The following is a 23,647-nucleotide window of genomic DNA, read 5'->3' as shown; positions in this document are numbered from 1 at the left end:
AAGAGCTTGTAGTGTTTTACAGGACTGATGTTTTCTAAACCCATGTTGTGTGTCAATAGACAGTTTCCTTGGAACACAATATATGCTCCAAAACCCTGCTGCATATCGACGCTAACGACATGGGCCTGTAATTTAGTAGATTACTCCTACTACCTTTCTTGAATATTGGTGTGACATGTGCAACTTTCCAGTCTTTAAGCAGAAATTTTGCTTAGTGATGTTTGCTTACACAAACGGTCGTAGGCGTCTTCCACAAAAGACAGGTGCCACTTTAAAATTGAGGATGCCTGCCAAGGATTTGCCGTCAGCAAACAAAAGTAGATTCAGGTATCCCTTTGTTTACTTTACTTTCCCATTTGCTGATAATGAAGTCAGTGTAAATATTGAAAGGTGTAAGTGATTGTCCACACCACTTTGTAACACCTTGGTTACTAATTGTTTTTTTGTAATTGCTTCCTATCTGAGTTTGTTGCAATGCGTGTAGTTTTGTAAAGCGTTTTCACTGCATCTACACACTAAATAAAAAAAATTGCGCATATTTGTTCAGCAAGCACCAAAGTGACTCTGCGCAAGAACAAACGCCAGGTCACAGTTCGTAGTAATTGACGGAAAGTCACCGAGTATAACAGAAGTGTTTTCTGGCGTTCCCCGAGGCAATGTTATAGGCCCTTTCCTGTTCCTTATCTATATAAAAGATTTGGGAGACAATCTGAGCAGCCGTCTTCGGTTGTTTGCAGATGACGCTGTCGTTTATCGACTAATAAAGTTATCGGAAGATGAAAACAGACTGCAAAACGATTTAGAAGAAATATCGAAATGGTGCGTGAAGTGGTAGTTGATCTTAAATAACGAAAAGTGTGAGGTCGTCCACATGAGTGGTAAAAAGAAGGCGTTGTACTTCGGTTACACGATAAATCAATCAAATGTAAAAGCCGTAAATTCAACTAAATACTTAGGTATTACAATTACGAACAACTTAAATTGGAAGGAACACACAGAAAATGTTGTGGGGAAGGCTAACCAAACAGTGCGTTTCATTGGCAGGACACTTAGAAAATGAAACAGACCTACTAAGGAGACCGCCAACACTACGCTTGTCCGTCCTCTTTTAAAATACTGTTGCGCAGTGTGGGATCCTTACCAGATGGGACTGACGGAGTACATCGAAAAAGTTCAAAGAAAGGCAGCACGTTTTGTATTATCGAGAAATATGGGAGAGAGTATCACAGAAATGATACACGATTTGGGCTGGGAATCATTAAACGAAAGGCGTTTTTCGTTGCGACGGAATCTTCTCACGAAATTCCAATCACCAGATTTCTCCTCCGAATGCGAAAATATTTCGTTGACACCGACTTACATAGGGAGGAACGACCTCAAAGATAAAATAAGGGAAATCAGAGCTCGTACGGAAAGATATAGGTGTTCTTCCCCCCGCGCTACACGAGCTTGGAATAAAAGAGAATTGTGAAGGTGGTTCGATGAACCCTCTGCCAGGCACTTAAATGTGATTTGCGGAGTATCCATGTAGATGTAGATGTACGTGCATAAGAAAAAGGAATGGTTTGCATCCTCTAGACGTGAGCACTGACAAGCAATAGAAGAATATAACTACCACCTCCGTTCGTCGTGGACCTGCTGTGCCGAGTGCAGCAACTGGGGCGCAGTGCATACTGGGTAATACGACGTAAAACTAATAATTTTAAATTGATGCACGCGAACAAGCCCATATTGGCCGTAATGCGCGTTATATCGCTACAAAGCGCTTTTAGCGGGCCTAGCTGATCAATGATTACCGGAAAGCTCTGCTTCATCTCTTCCCAAAATGCCAAACAACCAGCGATAATTTTTTTTTATGTGTTATTTATGTAAAGTACCATTACGATGTCCGTCACGCTGTGTGGAAATAGCCATCCGGTGACATATATTAATAAAATTTGTTTCTGTTTCTCAATTACTGCATGAAATAGTAAGCATTTGTTGTGCATCGGTATCTGACGTGTCCGGTACATCATACGGTTATTAGTGGCTGAATGTCATAAGATATACTGTTTGATTGTTCACTTTGTTTATCTTTTTCTCTTTTTCTTCAACTGCAATCACTCAACAGAGGAACGTCCACTGGACCTGACTTGATACCAATTAGATTCTACACAGAGTACGCGAAAAAAAAAAAAAAAAAACGGTGTACCGCAAGTCTCCTAGAGGAACGGAAGGTTACAAATGATTGGAAAAGAGCACAGGTAGTTCCAGTTTTCAAGAAGGGTCGTCGAGCAGATGCGCAAAACTATAGGCCTATATCTCTGACATCGATCTGTTGTAGAATTTTAGAATACGTTTCTTGCTCGCGTATCATGTCATTTCTGAAAACGCAGAATCTACTCTGTAGGAATCAACATGAATTCCGGAAACAGCGATCTGTGAGGCCCAACTCGCTTCATTTGTTCATGAGACCCAGAAAATATTAGACACAGGCTCCCAGGTAGATGCCATTTTCCGGAAGGCGTTCGATACAGTTCCGCACTGTCGCCTGATAAACAAAATAAGAGCCTACGAAATATCAGACAAGCTGTGTGGCTGGACTGAAGAGTTTTTAGCAAACAGACCACAGCATGTTGTTCACAATGGAGAGATGTCTACAGACGTTGAAGTAAAGTTAGGGGAGTGTAATGGGACCATTGCTTTTCACAATGTATATAAATTACCTAGTAGATAGTGTCGGAAGTTCCGTGCGGCTTTTCGCGGATGATGCTGTAGTATACAGAGAAGTTGCAGCATTAGAAAATTACAGCGAAATGCAGGAAGATCTGCAGCGGATAGGCACTTGGTGCAGGGAGTGCCAACTGACCCTTAACATAGAAAAATGTAATGTATTGCGAATACATAGAAAGAAGGATCCTTTATTGTATGATTATATGATAGCGGAACAAACACTGGTAGCAGTTACTTCTGTAAAATATCTGGGAGTATGCGTACGGAACGATTTGAAGTGGAATAATCATATAAAATTAATTGTTGGTAAGGCGGGTACTAGGTTGAGATTCATTGGGAAAGTCCTTAGAAAATGTAGTCCATTAACAAAGGAGGTGGCTTACAAAACACTCGTTCGACCTATACTTGAGTATTGCTCATCAGTGTGGGATCCGTACCAGGTCGGATTGACGGAGGAGATAGAGAAGATCCAAAGAAGAGCGGCGCGTTTCGTCGCAGGGTTATTTGGTAAGCGTGATAGCGTTACGGAGATGTTTAGCAAACTAAAGTGGCAGACTCTGCAAGAGAGGCGCTCTGGATCGCGGCGTAGCTTGCTGTCCAGGTTTCGAGAGGGTGCGTTTCTGGATGAGGTATCGAATATATTGTTTCTCCCTACTTATACCTCCCGAGGAGATCACGAATGTAAAATTAGAGAGATTCGAGTGAGCACGAAGGCTTTCTGGCAGTCGTTCTTCCCGCGAACCATGCGCGACTGGAACAGGAAAGGGAGGTAATGACAGTGGCACGTAAAGTGCTCTCCGCCACACACCGTTGGGTCGCTTGCGGAGTATAAATGCAGATGTAGATGTAGAGATGCAAGGCATGACTAGTTCCTGCAAAGTATCACTCGGAAGATGGAACGGCGCACCGTGGTATTCAGCTATGAAAGCAGATTCTGCGTGCATGCAAGTGATGGTCGCTTACGCATACGGCATAGATGTACTGAGCGCTGTGTTGTAGAGTGCATGCGTCAAAGACACTCTGGCCCCACCCCTGCTCTTGTCGTCTGGGATGCGATGAGCTACAACTCCCCATCACCTTTGGTTTTTCTGTCGGGGACCCTAACCAGCGTTCGTAGAACGTTATGTCACCCGTTCTTTTGGCGTTGTTGCAACAGGAAGGTGATGTGATGCTCCAACAGGATAACGCTCGCCCATACACTGGCAGTGGTACGTGCAGGAATTTTCTGGCTAGCACAATCTTCGGACTCGTCTGAAATCGAGCACGTGGGATCTGATGGGACGAGAAGTGACTGGTGCCACGTGTCAACCGACAACTCTTACAGAACTAAGTGAACACCTCAAGCAGGCGTGGCACGACGTGTCCCAGGACGGTATTTGCCATCTGTACTATCGTCGGGATGCCAGACTCAGCGCCTGCATTGCTGCTCGTGAAGGCTACATCTACATCTACATCTACATCTACATGGATACTCCGCAAATCACATTCAGTTGTTTGGCAGAGAGTTCATCGAACCACCTTCACAATTCTGTATTATTCCAATCTCGTATAGCGCGCGGAAAGAACGATCACCTATATCTTTCTGTACGTGATCTGGTTTCCCTTATTTTGTCTTGGTGATCGTTCCTCCCTATGTAAGTCGGTGTCAACGAAATACACTCCTGGAAATGGAAAAAAGAACACATTGACACCGGTGTGTCAGACCCACCATACTTGCTCCGGACACTGCGAGAGGGCTGTACAAGCAATGATCACACGCACGGCACAGCGGACACACCAGGAACCGCGGTGTTGGCCGTCGAATGGCGCTAGCTGCGCAGCATTTGTGCACCGCCGCCGTCAGTGTCAGCCAGTTTGCCGTGGCATACGGAGCTCCATCGCAGTCTTTAACACTGGTAGCATGCCGCGACAGCGTGGACGTGAACCGTATGTGCAGTTGACGGACTTTGAGCGAGGGCGTATAGTGGGCATGCGGGAGGCCGGCTGGACGTACCGCCGAATTGCTCAACACGTGGGGCGTGAGGTCTCCACAGTACATCGACGTTGTCGCCAGTGGTCGGCGGAAGGTGCACGTGCCCGTCGACCTGGGACCGGACCGCAGCGACGCACGGATGCACGCCAAGACCGTAGGATCCTACGCAGTGCCGTAGGGGACCGCACCGCCACTTCCCAGCAAATTAGGGACACTGTTGCTCTTGGGGTATCGGCGAGGACCATTCGCAACCGTCTCCATGAAGCTGGGCTACGGTCCCGCACACCGTTAGGCCGTCTTCCGCTCACGCCCCAACATCGTGCAGCCCGCCTCCAGTGGTGTCGCGACAGGCGTGAATGGAGGGACGAATGGAGACGTGTCGTCTTCAGCGATGAGAGTCGCTTCTGCCTTGGTGCCAATGATGGTCGTATGCGTGTTTGGCGCCGTGCAGGTGAGCGCCACAATCAGGACTGCATACCACCGAGGCACACAGGGCCAACACCCGGCATCATGGTGTGGGGAGCTATCTCCTACACTGGCCGTACACCACTGGTGATCGTCGAGGGGACACTGAATAGTGCACGGTACATCCAAACCTTCATCGAACCCAGCGTTGTACCATTCCTAGACCGGCAAGGGAACTTGCTGTTCCAACAGGACAATGCACATCCGCATGTATCCCGTGCCACCCAACGTGCTCTAGAAGGTGTAAGTCAACTACCCTGGCCAGCAAGATCTCCGGATCTGTCCCCCATTGAGCATGTTTGGGACTGGATGAAGCGTCGTCTCACGCGGTCTGCACGTCCAGCACGAACGCTGGTCCAACTGAGGCGCCAGGTGGAAATGGCATGTCAAGCCGTTCCACAGGACTACATCCAGCATCTCTACGATCGTCTCCATGGGAGAATAGCAGCCTGCACTGCTGCGAAAGGTGGATATACACTGTACTAGTGCCGACATTGTGCATGCTCTGTTGCCTGTGTCTATGTGCCTGTGGTTCTGTCAGTGTGATCATGTGATGTATCTGACCCCAGGAATGTGTCAATAAAGTTTCCCCTTCCTGGGACAATGAATTCACGGTGTTCTTATTTCAATTTCCAGGAGTGTATTTTCGCATTCGGAGGAGAAATCTGGTGATTGGAATTTCGTGAGAAGATTCCGTCGCAACGAAAAACGCCTTTCTGTTCATGATGTCCAGCCCAAATCCTGTACTATTTCTCTGACACTCTCTCCCATATTTCGCGATAATACAAAACGTGCTGCCTTTCTTTGAACTGTTTCGATGTACTCCGTCAGTCTTGTCTGGTGAGGATCCCACACCGCACAGCAGTATTCTTAAGGATGACGGACAAGCGTAGTGTTGGCAGTCTCCGTAGTAGATCTGTTACATTTATAAGTGTCCTGCCAATAAAACACAGTCTTTGGTTAGCCTTCCCCACAACATTTTCTATGTCTTCCTTCTAATTTAAGTTGTTCGTAATTGTAATACCCAGGTATTTAGCTGAATTTACGGCTTTTAGTTTAGACTGATTTATCGCGTAACCTAATTTTAACGGGTTCCTTTTAGCACTCATGTGGATGACCTCACCCTTTTCGTTATGTAAGGTCAACTACCACTTTCCGCACCATTCCGATATTTCTTCTAAATCGTTTTGCAGTTTCTTTTGATCTTCTGATGACTTTATTAATCGATAAACGACAGCGTCATCTGCAAAGAACTGAAGACGGCTGCTCAGATTATTTCCCAAATCGTTTATGTGTGTAAGGAACAGCAAAAGGCCTAAAAACTACCTTGGGAAACGCCAGAAATCACTTCTGTTTCACTCGATGACTTTCTGTCATTTTCTACGAACTGTGCCCTCTCTGACAGGAAATCTCAAATACAGTCACATAACTGAGACGATATTCCATAAGCACGCAATTTCACTACAAGCCGCTTGTCTGGTACAGTGTCAAAACGCTTCCGGGAATCCAGGAATACGGAATCGATCTGAAATCCCTTGTCAATGGCACTCAACACTTCATGTGAATAAAGAAGCAGTTGTGTTTCACAGGAACGATGTTTTCTAAACCCATGTTGACTGTGTGTCAATAGACCGTTTTCTTGGAGGTAATTCATATTGTTCGAACACAATATATGTTCTAAAACTCTGCTGCATATCGACGTTAACGATATGGGCCTGTAATTACTCCTACTACCCTTCTTGAATATTGGTGTGACCTGTGAAACTTTCCGGTCTTTTGGTACGGATCTTTCATCGAGCGAACGGTTGTTTATGATGGAGCTAATGCATCAGCATACTCCGAAAGGAACCTAATCGTTATACAGTCTGGACCAGAAGACCTGCTTTTATTAAGTGATTTTAAGTTGCTTCACTACTCCGAGGATATTTAGTTCTATGTTACTCATGTTGGCAGCTGTTCTCGATTCGAATTCTGGAATATTTACTTTCTCTTGTTTTGTGAAGGCATTTCGGAAAGCTGTGTTTAGTAACTCTGCTTTGGCAGCACTCTCTTAGATAGTATCTCCATTGCTATCGCGCAGAGAAGGCATTGATTGTTTCTTACCGCTAATTTATTTGGTATAAATCTCTCAATTGTTGCCGATACTATTTCTTTGAATCTAAGCCACATCTGGTTTACACATATATTATTAATTTGGAATGAGTGGAGATTGTCTCTCAGGAAGGCGTCAAGCGAATATTTATCTGTTTTTTTTTAATAGATATATTTTTCGCTTATTTTTCGAGGATTTGGGAATTACAATATTCAGTCTCGCTACGACAACCCTATGTTCACTAATCCATGAATCGATTTTGATGCTCGTTATTAACTCAGGATTATTTGTTGCTAAGGGGTCAAGTGTATTTTCACGACCGTTTACTATTCGCGTGGGCTCATGAACTAATTGCTCGAATTAATTTTCAGAGAATGCGTTTAGCACAATTTCGGATGATATTTTAAGCGTAACTCCGGAATTAAACATGTATTTTCGCCAATATATCGAGGGTAAATTAAAGTCACCACCAACTATTATCGTATGAGTAGTAGTGTGGGTGTTTCAGTATAAGTCTGTACCTGGTACCTCGAACAGCCTCTGCTATTGATCCGCAAATGTAATCATTTTATGTACTCCATATGCATTGATGCAACAATAAATCGTAATTGAATGGAAACCTATAAAAGAATGCACTAATTTCTTTCCTGCGCTGTATTTCGGAATGCCCCGGATTAGCTGCTTTATCCTACATAACGCACAGCCTGTCTGCGGTATCTTCGCTTTGCATATCTTGTTTATTATGAGTTCGCGCGCCGCTATCATATCTCCACAAAATGCCTGAGGGATGTCTGTTCGATCCCTGACGGCGTATTACAAGCACGTGCGCTTGCGCGGGCGCACACACACGCACACACAAACAGGCAGACAGAGAGAAACCGTGATGAGTTGTAATCAAAAACGGCGCCTGGGGGTTTCATCACCTCATTCCCTCTGTCCCCCATACTCCAACCACCACCCTCTCCCACATCGGACAGAGCTTGTTTTGCTCCTGACCCAAGGCCATTAAAATCCACGAGTAACTTACAGAAATAGGGATTCGTGTGACGCCATGTGTATCTGTCACGAGGTAGCACTATCGCCGACGAATTAACGAAACTGTGATCGTGTGGCGTACCGAACGAAATGTGTGTCTCCTTTCAGGAGATCTTCCAACGTAATACGCCGTGTGTTGTCTTGGGTAAAGAATCAGCAGCAGAAGTAAGAGGAAGTGTGTCGGGAGACACAGTGTTCATGCTGTGTATTAAATGACTGACAGATAATATTAACAGTAACCTCACGTTTTTGTAAGTGATGTACTTATCAATAATGAAATACCGTCTGCGCAAACATCCTGTAAGATGTTAAAAATACGAGCAGTGTTCAATAAGTAGCGCAACACTCTTTTTTCTCGTCCAATTTGTGTTCAGAAAATGTGGGATTCGTTGGCAGGCATCGCGGAGTATTCACGCGTCAACCCCTATAGTTTCACGAACTTCCGACAGGTAGCGGGGTAGCCGCTAGATTAGTGATTGTGACGAAGGTACGTTTCAAGCAGAGAGCTGTCACTGAGTTTCCTTTGGCAAACGCTAATTCATAGGCCCTTGCAGAATGTCTACGGAGACCTGGTGGTGAACAAAAGCACGGTGAATCGTTGGGCGAGACGCCTGTCGTCATAGCAACAAGGTCGCGCAAACTTGTCTGGTCTCCCGTGTCCCGGTCGGCCGCACGCAGCTGTGGCTCCGGCAATGTTGGAACGTTCGAACTCATACAGCTCACTGCACAACTGGACGTGTCTGTTGGTGGTGCTGACACAGTCGTCCATAAGTCGAGGTACTCAAAGGTATGTGCTCGCTTGGTTCCTTGCCGCCTAATACACTACTGGCCATTAAAACTGCTACACCAAGACGAAATGCAGATGATAAACGGGTATTTATTGGACAAAAATATTATACTAGAACTGACATGTGATTACATTTTCACGCAATTTTGGTGCATAGATCCTGAGAAATCAGTACCCAGAACAACGCTCTTGATACGCCTGGGCATTGAGTCAAACAGAGCTTGGATGGCGTGTACAGGTACAGCTGCCCATGCAGCTTCAACACGATACCACAGTTCATCAAGAGTAGTGACTGGCGTATTGTGACGAGCCAGTTGCTCGGCCACCATTGACCAGACGTTTTCAATTGGTGAGAGATCCGGAGAATGTGCTGGCCAGGACAGGAGACGAATATTTTCTGTGTCCAGAAAGGCCCGTACAGGACCTGCAACATGCGGTGGTGCATTGTCCTGCTGAAATGTAGGCTTTCGCAGGGATCGAATGTAGAGCCACAGGTCGTAACACATCTGAAATGTAACGCCCACTGTTCAAAGTGCCGTCAGTGCGAACAAGAGGTGACCGAGACGTGTAACCAATGACACCCTATACCATCACGCTGTGTGATACGGCAGTATGGCGATGACGAATACACGCTTCCAATGTGCGTTCAACGCGATGTCGCCAAACACGGATGCGACCATCGTGATGCTGTAAACAGAACCTGGATTCATCTGAAAAAATGACGTTTTGCCGTTCGTGCTCCCAGGTTCGTCGTTGAGTACACCATCGCAGGCACTCCTGTCTGTGATGCAGCGTCAAGAGTAACCGCAGCCACGGTCTCCGAGCTGATGGTCCATGCTGCTGCAAACGTCGTCGAACTGTTCATGCAAATGGTTGTTGTCTTGCAAACGTCCCCATATGTTGACTCAGCGATCGAGACGTGGCTGCACGATCCGTTACAGCCATGCGGATAAGATGCCTCTCATCTCGATTGCTAGTGATACGAGGCCTTTGGGATCTAGCACGGCGTTCCGTATTACCCTCCTGAACCCACCGATTCCATATTCTGCTAACAGTCATTGGATCTCGACCAACGCGAGCAGCAATGTCGCGATACGATAAACCGCAATCGCGATACGCTACAATCCGACGTTTATCAAAGTCGGAAACGTGATGGTATGCATTTCTCCTCGTTACACGAGGAATCACAACAACGTTTCACCAGGCAACGCCGGTCAACTGCTGTTTGTGTATGAGAAATCGGTTGGAAACTTTCCTTATGTCAGCACGTTATAGGTGTCGCCACCGGCGCCAACCTTGTGTGAATGCTCTGAAAAGCTAATCATTTGCATATCACAGCATCTTCTTCCCATCGGTTAATTTTCGCGTCTCTAGCACGTCATGTTCGTGGTGTAGCAATTTTAACGGCTAGTAGTGTAGTAAAACCATATCTAAGAGCAGTACCGACATCTTTCACCTTTTCCTGCTCCTACTCACTTCCTACATTCCGTCTACAGGAGACCCACGCGCCGCCTTCCAGGCGGGTTACAAAAAAGAGTCGCTGTTATATTTCAAATGTTATTTTTTCTTTGCGCTACAGCATAGTTCAGTTCCAGAGCAGAGAAAATGAGATGTGTGTAATTTGGGTCTGTATTTGGATAAAGAAAAAAATGGTTCAAATGGCTCTGAGCACTATGGGACTCAACATCTGAGGTCATCAGTCCCCTAGAACTTAGAACTACTTAAACCTAACTAACCGAAGGACATCATACACATCCATTCCCGAGGCAGGATTCGAACCTGCCACCGTAGCGATAGCACAGTTCCAGACTGAAGCGCATAGAACCGCTCGGCCGCAGCGGCCGGCTGGATAAAGAAAACGAAAACTTGAATAAAATTCTCATTCTCTAGCTACCTCAGAAAATACACTGAACTTTCTACTTAGTTACTGAACTTGTTTTTTAATACTGTGAGACGTATGCGTTGCCGGCGATGGGCAAGGCATGGGAGAGTCTCTGACCAGAGAGCAAGCAGTATGTAGTTAGTTGTTGCTTGTCACTAGTCGGCAGTAGTCTTGAGTAGTCTGCGTGAGTCGGCAGTAGTCGACTGTTGTGTGCGCGTGTCGGCGCGTGTCGGGAGTCTGCTCTGGTCGAGACTCTGGAGGATGGGTATTATTGTAGAAGGTAAAGAAGCAGCCTTGCGCATATCTAGTAATGTACACTCCTGGAAATTGAAATAAGAACACCGTGAATTCATTGTCGCAGGAAGGGGAAACTTTATTGACACATTCCTGGGGTCAGATACATCACATGATCACACTGACAGAACCACAGGCACATAGACACAGGCAACAGAGCATGCACAATGTCGGCACTAGTACAGTGTATATCCACCTTTCGCAGCAATGCAGGCTGCTATTCTCCCATGGAGACGATCGTAGACATACTGGATGTAGTCCTGTGGAACGGCTTGCCATGCCATTTCCACCTGGCGCCTCAGTTGGACCAGCGTTCGTGCTGGACGTGCAGACCGCGTGAGACGACGCTTCATCCAGTCCCAAACATGCTCAATGGGGGACAGATCCGGAGATCTTGCTGGCCAGGGTAGTTGACTTACACCTTCTAGAGCACGTTGGGTGGCACGGGATACATGCGGACGTGCATTGTCCTGTTGGAACAGCAAGTTCCCTTGCCGGTCTAAGAATGGTAGAACGATGGGTTCGATGACGGTTTGGATGTACCGTGCACTATTCAGTGTCCCCTCGACGATCACCAGTGGTGTACGGCCAGTGTAGGAGATCGCTCCCCACACCATGATGCCGGGTGTTGGCCCTGTGTGCCTCGGTCGTATGCAGTCCTCATTGTGGCGCTCACTTGAACGGCGCCAAACACGCATACGACCATCATTGGCACCAAGGCAGAAGCGACTCTCATCGCTGAAGACGACACGTCTCCATTCGTCCCTCCATTCACGCCCGTCGCGACACCACTGGAGGAGGGGCTGCACGATGTTGGGGCGTGAGCGGAAGACGGCCTAACGGTGTGCGGGACCGTAGGCCATGGAGACGGTTGCGAATGGTCCTCGCCGATACCCCAGGAGCAACAGTGTCCCTAATTTGCTGGGAAGTGGCGGTGCGGTCCCCTACGGCACTGCGTAGGATCCTACGGTCTTGGCGTGCATCCGTGCGTCGCTGCGGTCCGGTCCCAGGTCGACGGGCACGTGCACCTTCCGCCGACCACTGGCGACAACATCGATGTACTGTGGAGACCTCACGCCCCACGTGTTGAGCAAATCGGCGGTACGTCCACCCGGCCTCCCGCATGCCCACTATACGCCCTCGCTCAAAGTCCGTCAACTGCACATACGGTTCACGTCCACGCTGTCGCGGCATGCTGCCAGTGTTAAAGACTGCGATGGAGCTCCGTATGCCACGGCAAACTGGCTGACACTGACGGCGGCGGTGCACAAATGCTGCGCAGCTAGCGCCATTCGACGGCCAACACCGCGGTTCCTGGTGTGTCCGCTGTGCCGTGCATGTGATCATTGCTTGTACAGCCCTCTCGCAGTGTCCGGAGCAAGTATGGTGGGTCTGACACACCGGTGTCAATGTGTTCTTTTTTCCATTTCCAGGAGTGTATATTAACTGTCATCAATTTCTTAAAAAAATGCCACAATAATAATTTTTATAATATAAAGTAATTTAAAAAAAAGCATTCATTTCAATTTAAAGATTTTATCCAATGAATAATTATTCGTTTCACGAATCACAAAGCATAGGCCAACATTGCACGGAGCTGTGCCAAAACTTTTTTATGTAAGAGCAGATACATTCGCAGTTTTTACTGAGGTAAGAATTTTTGCTTTTTTATTCAGAATACAGGGCCGAGACCCAGCGCTGCTGTAGTCATAAAATTTACCAAGTTACTGAATTTTTTATTATTTTGGTGTTTAGGAATTTTTCTGTTTCGAACTTAACATTAAATGAGAAAAGAATTTTGTGGGAACATTAAATGTGAATGCATTTCTGCACAGAGATTATAAATGGGAGCCGATTTTGTTCAGAGGTTACAATATTTAAAATTCATTTAATTATTATTATTGTGCGGAGGTTACACTTGGTTCATGGTTCGTCACTTAATTAATATTTTCGTGTGGTGAGGTTACACTTGGCGACATCCAGCCAGGATCGTATTTCTTTGTGAATCTTCTGATAAGTAGTCATATATCTGCTCTTATTTACTTAAACGTAGTTTGCATCTGGCGCAACGCATTTACTAATTTGTCACTCTTTCTTTCACAGATCATCGGCAATTTGTTGCTCTTTGTTGTAATTGTGTTTGTCGCATTTTTGCATTGTCCTTGTTTCATTTGTGCTTAATTTTGATTTGTGAAAAATTCCGCGAAAAACTGTTAACAGTACATCGCTATGTGCAATGAGTGAAATAGCCGACTCGAATAATTTGACCGATAATAATTGCGACATTCAGTGTAATAGTGATAATCGTCTAATTACTGACAATCAGTGCGTACTGATCACTAGTAATGATTTTAATGCTAATGATGAGCAAACAAATTCAATTGTGTCCTCTGTTAATTTAACGACAATTGATGACGTGGGACGTTCTGTTACAATGAACGCTGCCCAGTTCGACACGCCCGATTTGCAAAATATACGTAGCGAACAGATAATTGTTTCTAACGAAAGTGAACAGTGTACTCAAAGTACGACAGATTTATTTGATTCCGAGATAGTGACTAAAAGTGTACATCCGATTGGGAAACATTTTCAAGAATTACAGAATGACTAAATGGTTACAGAAAACGTGACAAATGCAGATACACCAACACACAGCATAGGAAATAGAGTCGCTATTTTGGCCTGGATCAAATGATGGTAGTATTGCTACAGTTTAAGAAAGCATATGACAACAATCACAAACTACTTAATGAAAATTCCATACAACAGAATGAAAGACAAGACAACAATCACAAACAACTTAGTGAAAATTTCAAACAACTTAATGAATAATATGACAACCTGAATGAAAAACTAGACAATTACAAACAGTTGAATGAAAAACAACACAACCTTAATGAAAATTTCAAACAACTTAGTGAACAGAATAAACAGCTTAGTGAACAGATTACAGCCGTTGCTGCGCAATGTCATGATACTAAAGAACAATTACGTGAGGAAATTAAGGCTTGTGCTAGGAAAAGTAGTGAAGAAATTAGATCTGTTGCTCAAGAATTAAGGAATACGCAAACAGCTGCAACAGAATCACTTAGAGACGAAATTAGTGCAGTCGGTAAACAATGCTCTGAAAAAGCAACACAGTTACGCGACGAGTTTAAATTAATGTCAGCAGAACTTTCACGCACACTGGATGCATAAGTAGACACGAAATTTGATCAACAGAACAGCCAAATTGACGAACGTTTTAATTACCACCTACAAAACAGTGAAACGCGTTACCGTAAATTCATACAGGAACAGAATAAAGTAAAGCGACAAGTGATGGAAACAATTACTGCACAGAGGCAGGAAGATAAACGTAAATTGTTTACGAAAGCAAAAACATACGTAGACAACAATGTTGCTACAGTATCAGACGAAATTAATACTATCAAACAGTTGAACACCGAATTGCGTGATGAAATTTCCGATCTTAAAGCAAAAACAGATACACATACAGTAGACTTTCAGACAATGACCGACAGACTTGAAGAATTAGAACTAATAAAGGATCCCGATGCCACCAAAGCTGACGTTAGCAAATTGAACGAAACCACACGTATAATACAAAAACAAATTAATGCTTGTGACACTAAAAATGATGATCAGGTAAAAATACTGACTGAAAAATATGATGAATTGGTCAGTCGTATTGACGTTATTGAAAGTAATAATGACAGCAAATCAGACGATACTTCACCGATTTCGTTTAATCAAACACCTGAATTCCAAAATTTACAGCAGACGATCAGTGAGATAGATTCGTCCAATAATACATTACGTAGAAAATTGTCAACTTTACAGCAAGAAGTGACAGAGATGAAAAATGTTTCAGTCAATAACACGTCACAGCATACGGTACATTCCGAGCATTTGTCACACTCACACAGCCAGTGTAACTTAGGTAATTTAAAGAGACTACGCGACTTAAAATCCGAAAGGACACAGACAAACAGATTCTCATGCAATCCTGAACCTGTTCACACATTCAGAGACGATAACGTTGATTACGAGCAATTTCTATCCGTGAGAAAATTTAAAGTATTTAAAAATGACAGAGCACAGGTACACGCTTTGAACTGGATACGTCGATTTATTTTTGTACTTTCACCGCCATTGGGTGTAATGCAGAAACTGGCTTTGGACTTGATACAACAACTTGCTTTTGAATTTTCACCAGCATTGCCTGTAACGCAGAAGCTAAAATTTATTTGTAGCGCGTAATTGACCTCAGGGGATTCATTACGCTTTGTTGAATATGTGCCGTAGCGTGCACAGGGCCCCGAGCCATAGTAGTGCTATTTCATCTTTAGTTTTCTGCACTGCTGCCTTCTCTCCTACTATCCTTTATATCTATCAAAACAGCTCTTCGACTATCGCTATATCTAGGATTAAGAATGAGTAAAGAAAACCCGATAAGACAAGTTTTTACCGAAAGTGACAGTTCTCTTTAGACACTCCCGAAATGACAACTATCGCCGTAATTTTAATAACAGATAAAATTGTAATCATCAGTATGTACAGCATTTTCAGCAATCGTCAAAATTATCAGCAGTCGCAAATACATTTTGGTAACAATAGAGGTTTTTCTCCGCAACAGCAACAAAACCAACCGGTTAGCATACCTAACCAACAATGTAATGTACAAGGTCAACCAAGCTTTAATGTTTCGCCGCCTACACGTGTAGCGTCAGCTCCAACAAATAGTAATGCACAGCAACAAGGGAATCAGTACGTACAGGAAACACTTCATTTCAATTCCTATCGCAATGCACCATATAGAAATGACTATCATGACAGACGTAAAAGTAATGAGCACAATTTTCAGTGTACGTTTAATAACAGTCGGTCTTACCAGCAGCAGAATCATCCGCAACAACAGATTATGATGAATGAACCAGACAGTAGATATCATCAGGAACGTAATACGTCAGGAAGAAATAACAGAACAGTGTAAATAGTTGAAATGCCACAGCATCCTCCCGAAAATAATAGCACGTCAGATGGAATTTGACTAGATACAGTACAGGTTGCATCTTCCAGCAACGTAAGCAATACTTCAGATACACAGAATCTTGTTCACGAAAATGTTATTTGAAACAAGCTTTGTTGAATGCACCACTTTTATCACATCCAGATCTTACTAGAAATTTTTCCATTGCCACCGACAGTTCTAACACCGCTTTAGGCGTACATATTTTTCAGGAAATTGAAGAAGATGGTTGTACAGTAATTAAAAACATAGCCTTTCCGAGTCGCATTCTGTCACCTGCTGAACGCAATTACTCTGTTACAGAACTTCATTATGTGTTGTATGGGCATTTACGAGATTTCGGCATTTTCTTTATGGAAGACATGCCACCGTTTACACAGACCATAGAGCGATACAGTTTTTACTTTCCGCTAAATTTACACACGTCAGATTAAGCAGATGGAAACTTTATTTACAAGAATTTAATTTTACAGTTGTTCGCATTCCCGGTACACAAAATATTGTAGCAGACGCACTATCCCGTTCTCTCAGCTACAATCAGCAAGACATCGCAACCAACTTCTGCAAAGCAAATTTCAGCGTCATGTACATTCAACAAGTTGCATTTGAAAATTTCATTTCGTCGTCATTACAAGACATAGCACAAGAGCAGAGTAAAGACAACGTGTGGAAAGAAATTAAACACCTTTGGAAGATAGGAATAATGTTACCATTAGAAACCATTACACTGTACGCAATGACATTCTGTTTCGCCGCTCTCATCCTGACAGCAACAATTGGTTATTATGCATTCCTGACGAACTTGTTAACAAATTAATGTGGTATACTCATTTAAGTTACACACATTACGGAGCCAGAAAACGTTTTCTTATACTGAGACAGAACTGTTATTTTACCAACATGGAGAAACGTATTCGACGAGTTTTAGCGTCATGTAAAATCTGCCAGAAAGCTAAGTCAGATACGACTTCACATATTCCTTAATTACATCCCATTGTACCTGTTAAATTCAGACACATGGCCGCTGTAGACATTTTTGGTCCGATTCCCAGAACTAATAGAGGTTTTTGCTACATCTTTGTCGCTGTTGAACTCACTTCAAAATTCGTTACCTTTACTCCGTTACGCAAAGCTACTGCTAAAACTGTTTCGAAAACATTTGTAAAACATTTTCTATTTCATGTAGGGCATGTATTTCCGACAGTGGACCATAGTTTCGATCTGCTATATGGACACGTATGCTACGAGCTAGAAACATTTCTCCGATATTTATATCCAGGTACCATGCTTCTTCGAACCCTTGTGAACGATTAATGAAAGAAATTGGTAAACTGTGTAGAATATACTGCCATAAAAAACATATTGATTGGGACACACACATACTCTCATTCCAGGATGTAATTAATTCCATACCAAATGACTCTACTGTGCTATCTCCGACTATTATACTGAAAAATGTTGAACCACCTAACAAAATTAAAGAATTAGTAACCTTTCCTACATCTCGTCGACTACGACACCATGAAATAATTGACATTGCGCTGAACAACATCAAACGTGCCGCAGAGCGCCGGAGAAGACAGCAAAAACAGGTTTGTACACGATGTGACTTTCACATTGGACAGAAGATATTAGTACGCACACATTATTCATATAATAGAGGAAAAAGTAGATGTAGTAAATTTGAGTTTCTATACGCAGGTCCATATCGAATTCGCAGCATTCCTCACCCCAATGTAGTACACGTCGAAACTCTGAGAACCAGAAAAACCAAAGGGAACCACCATATCTCCAACATCAAACCCTTTATTGAATGAACATACTTTATGATTTATCACACTGTAATGCCATTTCCTGATTTTTTTTATGACCATTTATGCAATTATATTCACATGAACACTTACTGATGATTATCGTATTTTTTCTTGGCAAGTGCCCGGCAAGGTAAGGTTAGCAGGTCGCATTTCTTGTCATTACACATCATACTGTGTACATTTTTCCAGATGAACTTACACATTTTATGACCAGTTATGCAATTATATTTATGTGACTACTTACTGATGATTATCGTATTTTTTCATGGCAAATGCCCGCCAAGGTAAGGTTAGCAGGTCGCTTCTCTTGTCGTTACACATCAGATCGTGCACATTTTCCATTTTTTATGTATGTATGATTGTTTTCCTGTTTTGTTTGTATGCATTATGAAATATTTAAGATATAACAAACACCAGTTGACTTTGACATTTTGCCTTATGATACCTCAACATCGTGACTATTTTACATTTTTTTTTGTTGCTACTTTGTGATACTCTGTGTACATTTTTGCACCTGCACACTGTCTATGTTTTTGACATATTACGTTTTCTGTCATGCTATGCTGTATGCTCAATTATATCAATATATATATATATATATATATATATATATATATATATATATATATATAAAACTAGAAACCAGCTTTTATTTAATGGGTATATGATTTAAATGCAAGACATTAATCATTGTTCATCATTTTCAGAAAGAAATAACGTGCAAAAGAAATAGCTCGTCACGAAGAGTAAATGGATCAGAATTAACAAGCATTAACAAGAATATACTATACACATCGTATGATAGCAGTCTTAACTAATTTTTTCTTTCAGAATACGAGGCGATTGATGCAGACTGTCAGACAGAACTACACGTCTTAGTTTTAGTGATATAATATGCTAGAAATAAGGAACTCTATACTATGAATAGTTGTATAATGAATAATGAAGTGACTTTTTTGCAGATGATAATGAATGATGATGAATAGTGATGCAGAATATGGTACTATGGATAGTGAAGTTTTTCTTTATAGGTGATGATAATAATGGAATTATGTTGATATGGATAATGAAGTTTTTCTTTGCAGGTGATGATAGTAATGATAATGAAGTTTTTCTTTGCAGATGAGGATAATGTTGAAGTTTATGTATTTATGCTATATAGTTATTTAAGTATTTGTTGCAGTTCGTTTTGACAGTATGTCTTATGTCGCATGGTATGATGACTGAGGGTTTTGGAAAGGACAGCTAGAGAACATATATATTTAATACACGTTTCATTACCTGTTAATTCGAAGTTCACTACTTTTCAGCATAATATGCGTTTCTTCTTTCAGCTTAATAATCCACTTTGTATTTTTCCAGGAGAAGCTATTCATGAAATTAATGTGCTATAAGCAGTTAGTCATTAAACCTGTGCCATTCATGAATGTGATAACATATACTCTATTTGTTTCATAACCTTGCTACAGCTGACTCATGACGAATGACGTTACACATCTTCATTTGCAGCAATAAGTCAAATGCAAATTTTGTTATGCCCCAGCAATCAATTATCGATCCCAACGCAATGCATTGCTAGCACAAAAAAAAGTGTATTACCAGTCCCAAATAATGATACCAATTTAAAAGAGTTATCAGTAATACTGAATAATATTTTTCAACAACAGACTTTGAGTAATAGCTACAGAGTGTTACATTTTAAATATGTTATATATCACTTGAATGATGAAAAATGTTTTGTAATATTCAATACTTGCTGACCAATGAATGCCACTGTTTCTTATATTTTGAATTTATATTATGTCACTCTCATGCTATATATATGAATACTAGTAGCTTGATGCTACACTCATTAGCTCCTGTTTTGAATGATGACTTCTGATGGTTTGTAACTGGTCAATGAGTGCCAATGTTCTCTGTAAAAAAATGACTTATGAACATTATTCTGTAATACTTCATACATGGTACTGAAATGTTCAGTAACTGGGCGATGAGTGCCACAAATTACTCAAATTAGTTGTTAGACTAGTGTGATTATCAATGATGACTGGCATAAGACTTAATGTCCTTCACCTTGTGACCTAATTACCAGAAATTACTGTAATATCCATTTGTCCTGTCTATCCTCATGCTCATGGAGCACTATATTTGGTTTTTGCACTAATTCTACGTTGGTGTACCTTATAAGAATGTGGTGTTGACACGACATGCTGTCCACCACCTTGAGCGATGGAGATGTTATTATGGTCCCACTGTCTGGTGTACCTAATGTACTACCAAAATGATAACATGGAATATTACTACGACATTTCAGTGTCTTGGCTACACTGATTAATACTTCAGGGAAAAGAACTTCAGATTGTCTCACTTGGTGTTGTGCTTCTGTAGAAAGATATGGACTTTCAGTGCAGCTGCGTGCAACCCAATGTGCTACAACCATGAAGCAATCTTTCCCTTTCCTATCCTAGTTCTTGTAAAATAGTAAAAAGAAAAAAAAACTACAGTGCATGTGCACTTTATGTCATTTGTTAATATGATGTGTACTCATTGCCCATACATTTTGTGATTTCCTGATATGTTCTGAACTACAGTGTGTGTGCGCTTTATGTCATTTGTTAATATGATTTGTACTCATTGTGTATACTTTTTGTGATTTCCTGATATGTACCGTACTACAGTGCGTGTGCACTTTTGTCATTTGTTAATATGATTTGTATTCATTGCATATACATTTTGTGATTTGCTGATGTATTCTGAACTACAGTGCGTGTGCACTTTATGTCATTTGTTAATATGATTTGTATCCATTGCGTATACATTTTGTGATTTGCTGATATGTTCTGTACTACAGTGCGTGTGCACTTTTGCCACTGGTTAATATGTTTTGTACCCCTACCTACAATGCCCGTGAGGCAAAATTGACGACAAAATCAAATTTTCTTTTAGAAGTCCTTATTCATTGATAAGGCCCTGAATATTTTTGCACTTCCTTCGTTTGTCAATAAGTTGAAGCATCTTTTCTATTATACCAGGTTTCTTGGTAGTTACCCTCTTCGTCCCTATGTTTGTCTGCCCGTCTTCTGTCATTGCCCTTTCCAGAGATGTCCGCACATCTTCAACGGAAATGCCTAATGTACTATTCATCGTAGCCGTGTCTAAATCCTCACAGAACTTCAGACACATGTGATTGTTCCTCAGGCACTGTAGAGAGAAAAGAAACTTCAGTCTGTTCAACAGAATAATTAAACTGTGATCCGAGTCAACATCTGATATCCGAATTTCTTTCCCATCGTGACGTACTCCAGCTTTCAAATCAAAGCTTCCTGTCAGACGGGAGCGAGTGCTCCACCGCTTGAATTATCCAAGCATGAGTCATGACCCATCCTCAGACCTTTACTTTCGACAGTATCTCATCTATCTTTCAAACTTCAGAGAAGTTCTCCTACAGGCCCTAGAAGTGTCCTCAAATGTTCAAGTCTTATGGGACTCAACTCCTAAGGTCATCAGTCCCTAAGCTTACACACTACTTAACCTAAATGATCCTAAGGACAAACACACACACACCCATGCCCGAGGAAGGACTCGAATCTCCGCCGGGACCAGCCGCACAGTCCGTGACTGCAGCGCCCAAGACCGCTCGGCTAATCCCGCACGGCAGAAGTGTCTTCTTGGAAGATAGAATGTTGTAAAGACACGGCTTAGCTACAGCCTGAAATGGGGGGGGGGGGGGCGGGGGAGCGGGGGTCAGATCGGAGAGGGTAAGGATTCCAATCTTGTACACTCTTTCAGTCCACTAGAAAGCTGCAAATTAGTGTACGCTCCACTTCAGAATGGGAAGTTATTCTCCAAGCTGCTGGAATCTTCCTGTATCTTCACGCTGAAATGCTTCAAACCGCAAACCTTGTCTGGGCCTCCATCTCTCATTTTTATTTCAATACTAGCTGAGAAGCCCGACTTTGCCTTGGTATTTATTTATTCCAGTCTTCTACATCTCCTTCCCCTCTCTCCATCTTCTTCTCCCCGCTTTCTTTGTCAATCTGCTCATTCTCCCTCTGTCCTTCTCCTCCCCCTAATTCGATCTCCACCTCCCTCTCTCTTTGTCGATCTCCTCTTCGCCTCTCTCTGCCCATTTCTCCCTCCTCTATCTCTATCCATCTCCTCCTCCTCCAGTCTGTGTGTATCTCGTCCTTCTCTCTCGCTGTTTGTCCAATCATCCCAATAAGACGCTGGTGGTTGTTACCTCCATAGAACTTTTCAGCATTGTAACTAGTATGTGTACCAAATTCGACTGAAATCGTTCTAGGGGTTTAGAATGAGCTTCTTACCTGTGGCTTTGCTGGCATACCCAGATGTCAGATGTATTTGACACATATATAACATATTTCAGCTGTATGTCTAGCGAATTTGGCCCTGCAGTTTGATTTTCAAGCAGCCTAACGTTAATGGCGTCGTATCTCCTAAAGTATGTGCCGTACAATAATATAAGCTGCAGGTACATTCAGAGCTATATGTGCCTACTGTCTGTGAAATGTGTTGTCAACAGAGTTAGTAGTAAAGATATAATAAATGGAAACATCAGGCGTCACGTGGCACATGTACTACATGAACAGGGAAAATGTAGTATGCAATAAACTTGTTTCTTTCATTATTTTGTGGGGTCGTCAGCGAGAGAGAGTTTCTTACAAGTTTAAAATTATGTGTAAAGCTTGTTGCAAGTCTCCAAGTGAAACCTTCCCGTCTTCTCTATATCTCTTTTGTTACACAATAACCGTCTACTCTATATTTCTTTGTTACGCAACCTTCCCTTTTACGATAACCTATGTAATCTTTCCTTAGGATTTCTATCTCTTGCTTAATAATAACAAATGAAATCTTCCCTTTGAAATTTATTCTCTTTCTCAATCTTCGCATACAAATTTAATTGCTGCTTTTTAAAAGTGATTTTCTGATTATTTCGACGAAACATAGAATGTGTCGTCGTCGTGGCCCTCAGTCGTTATCTGCAATAACCCAAAACTGTTCCTTACCTTTTTTTACTGTTACTGGATCGCCATCTGACTGCTACATCGAACTGCGACATGAATATACTTACTCTGTTTTACTATACTCTATTAGCTGCTGGTGGGCTTTCATAATAAGTGGCTGTATTTATTACCAAAGCTGACGTTATTCTTTAATAGCAAAGCTGACGTTATTCTTTAATTAATTTGTCTGAAGTTACGTAATTCATAGTTAAACTTTTTCTTGACAACAATAAAATTTTGCAAAGTTTTACGTTGATGGTTTTTGGGATGGATTATAATTAGAAATGCAATATTGCTGGCAAAAGTTAATTTTATTCTGATTCAAATGATTTTACGAACGTTCAAATGGGACTTACTTTTTACAATGATCTTACAACTAGCAATGCACAGACATACCTTCAGTAGTCTTCGCAAAGAAAATAATTCAATAATATTAGTTCCTCTTATGACAGTAGTTAGCTTATGTCTCTGTACATCCGTTTATAGTCTCTTGTAAATCATAGCTAGTGGCTGGCAGGCACACCGCCCCTCTCAACCT

This window comes from Schistocerca piceifrons, chromosome 10, assembly GCF_021461385.2.
Source record: "Schistocerca piceifrons isolate TAMUIC-IGC-003096 chromosome 10, iqSchPice1.1, whole genome shotgun sequence".
NCBI classification, from domain to species: domain Eukaryota; kingdom Metazoa; phylum Arthropoda; class Insecta; order Orthoptera; family Acrididae; genus Schistocerca; species Schistocerca piceifrons.
The sequence above is the reverse complement of the archived record's forward strand: the minus strand, read 5'-3'. Positions refer to the sequence as shown.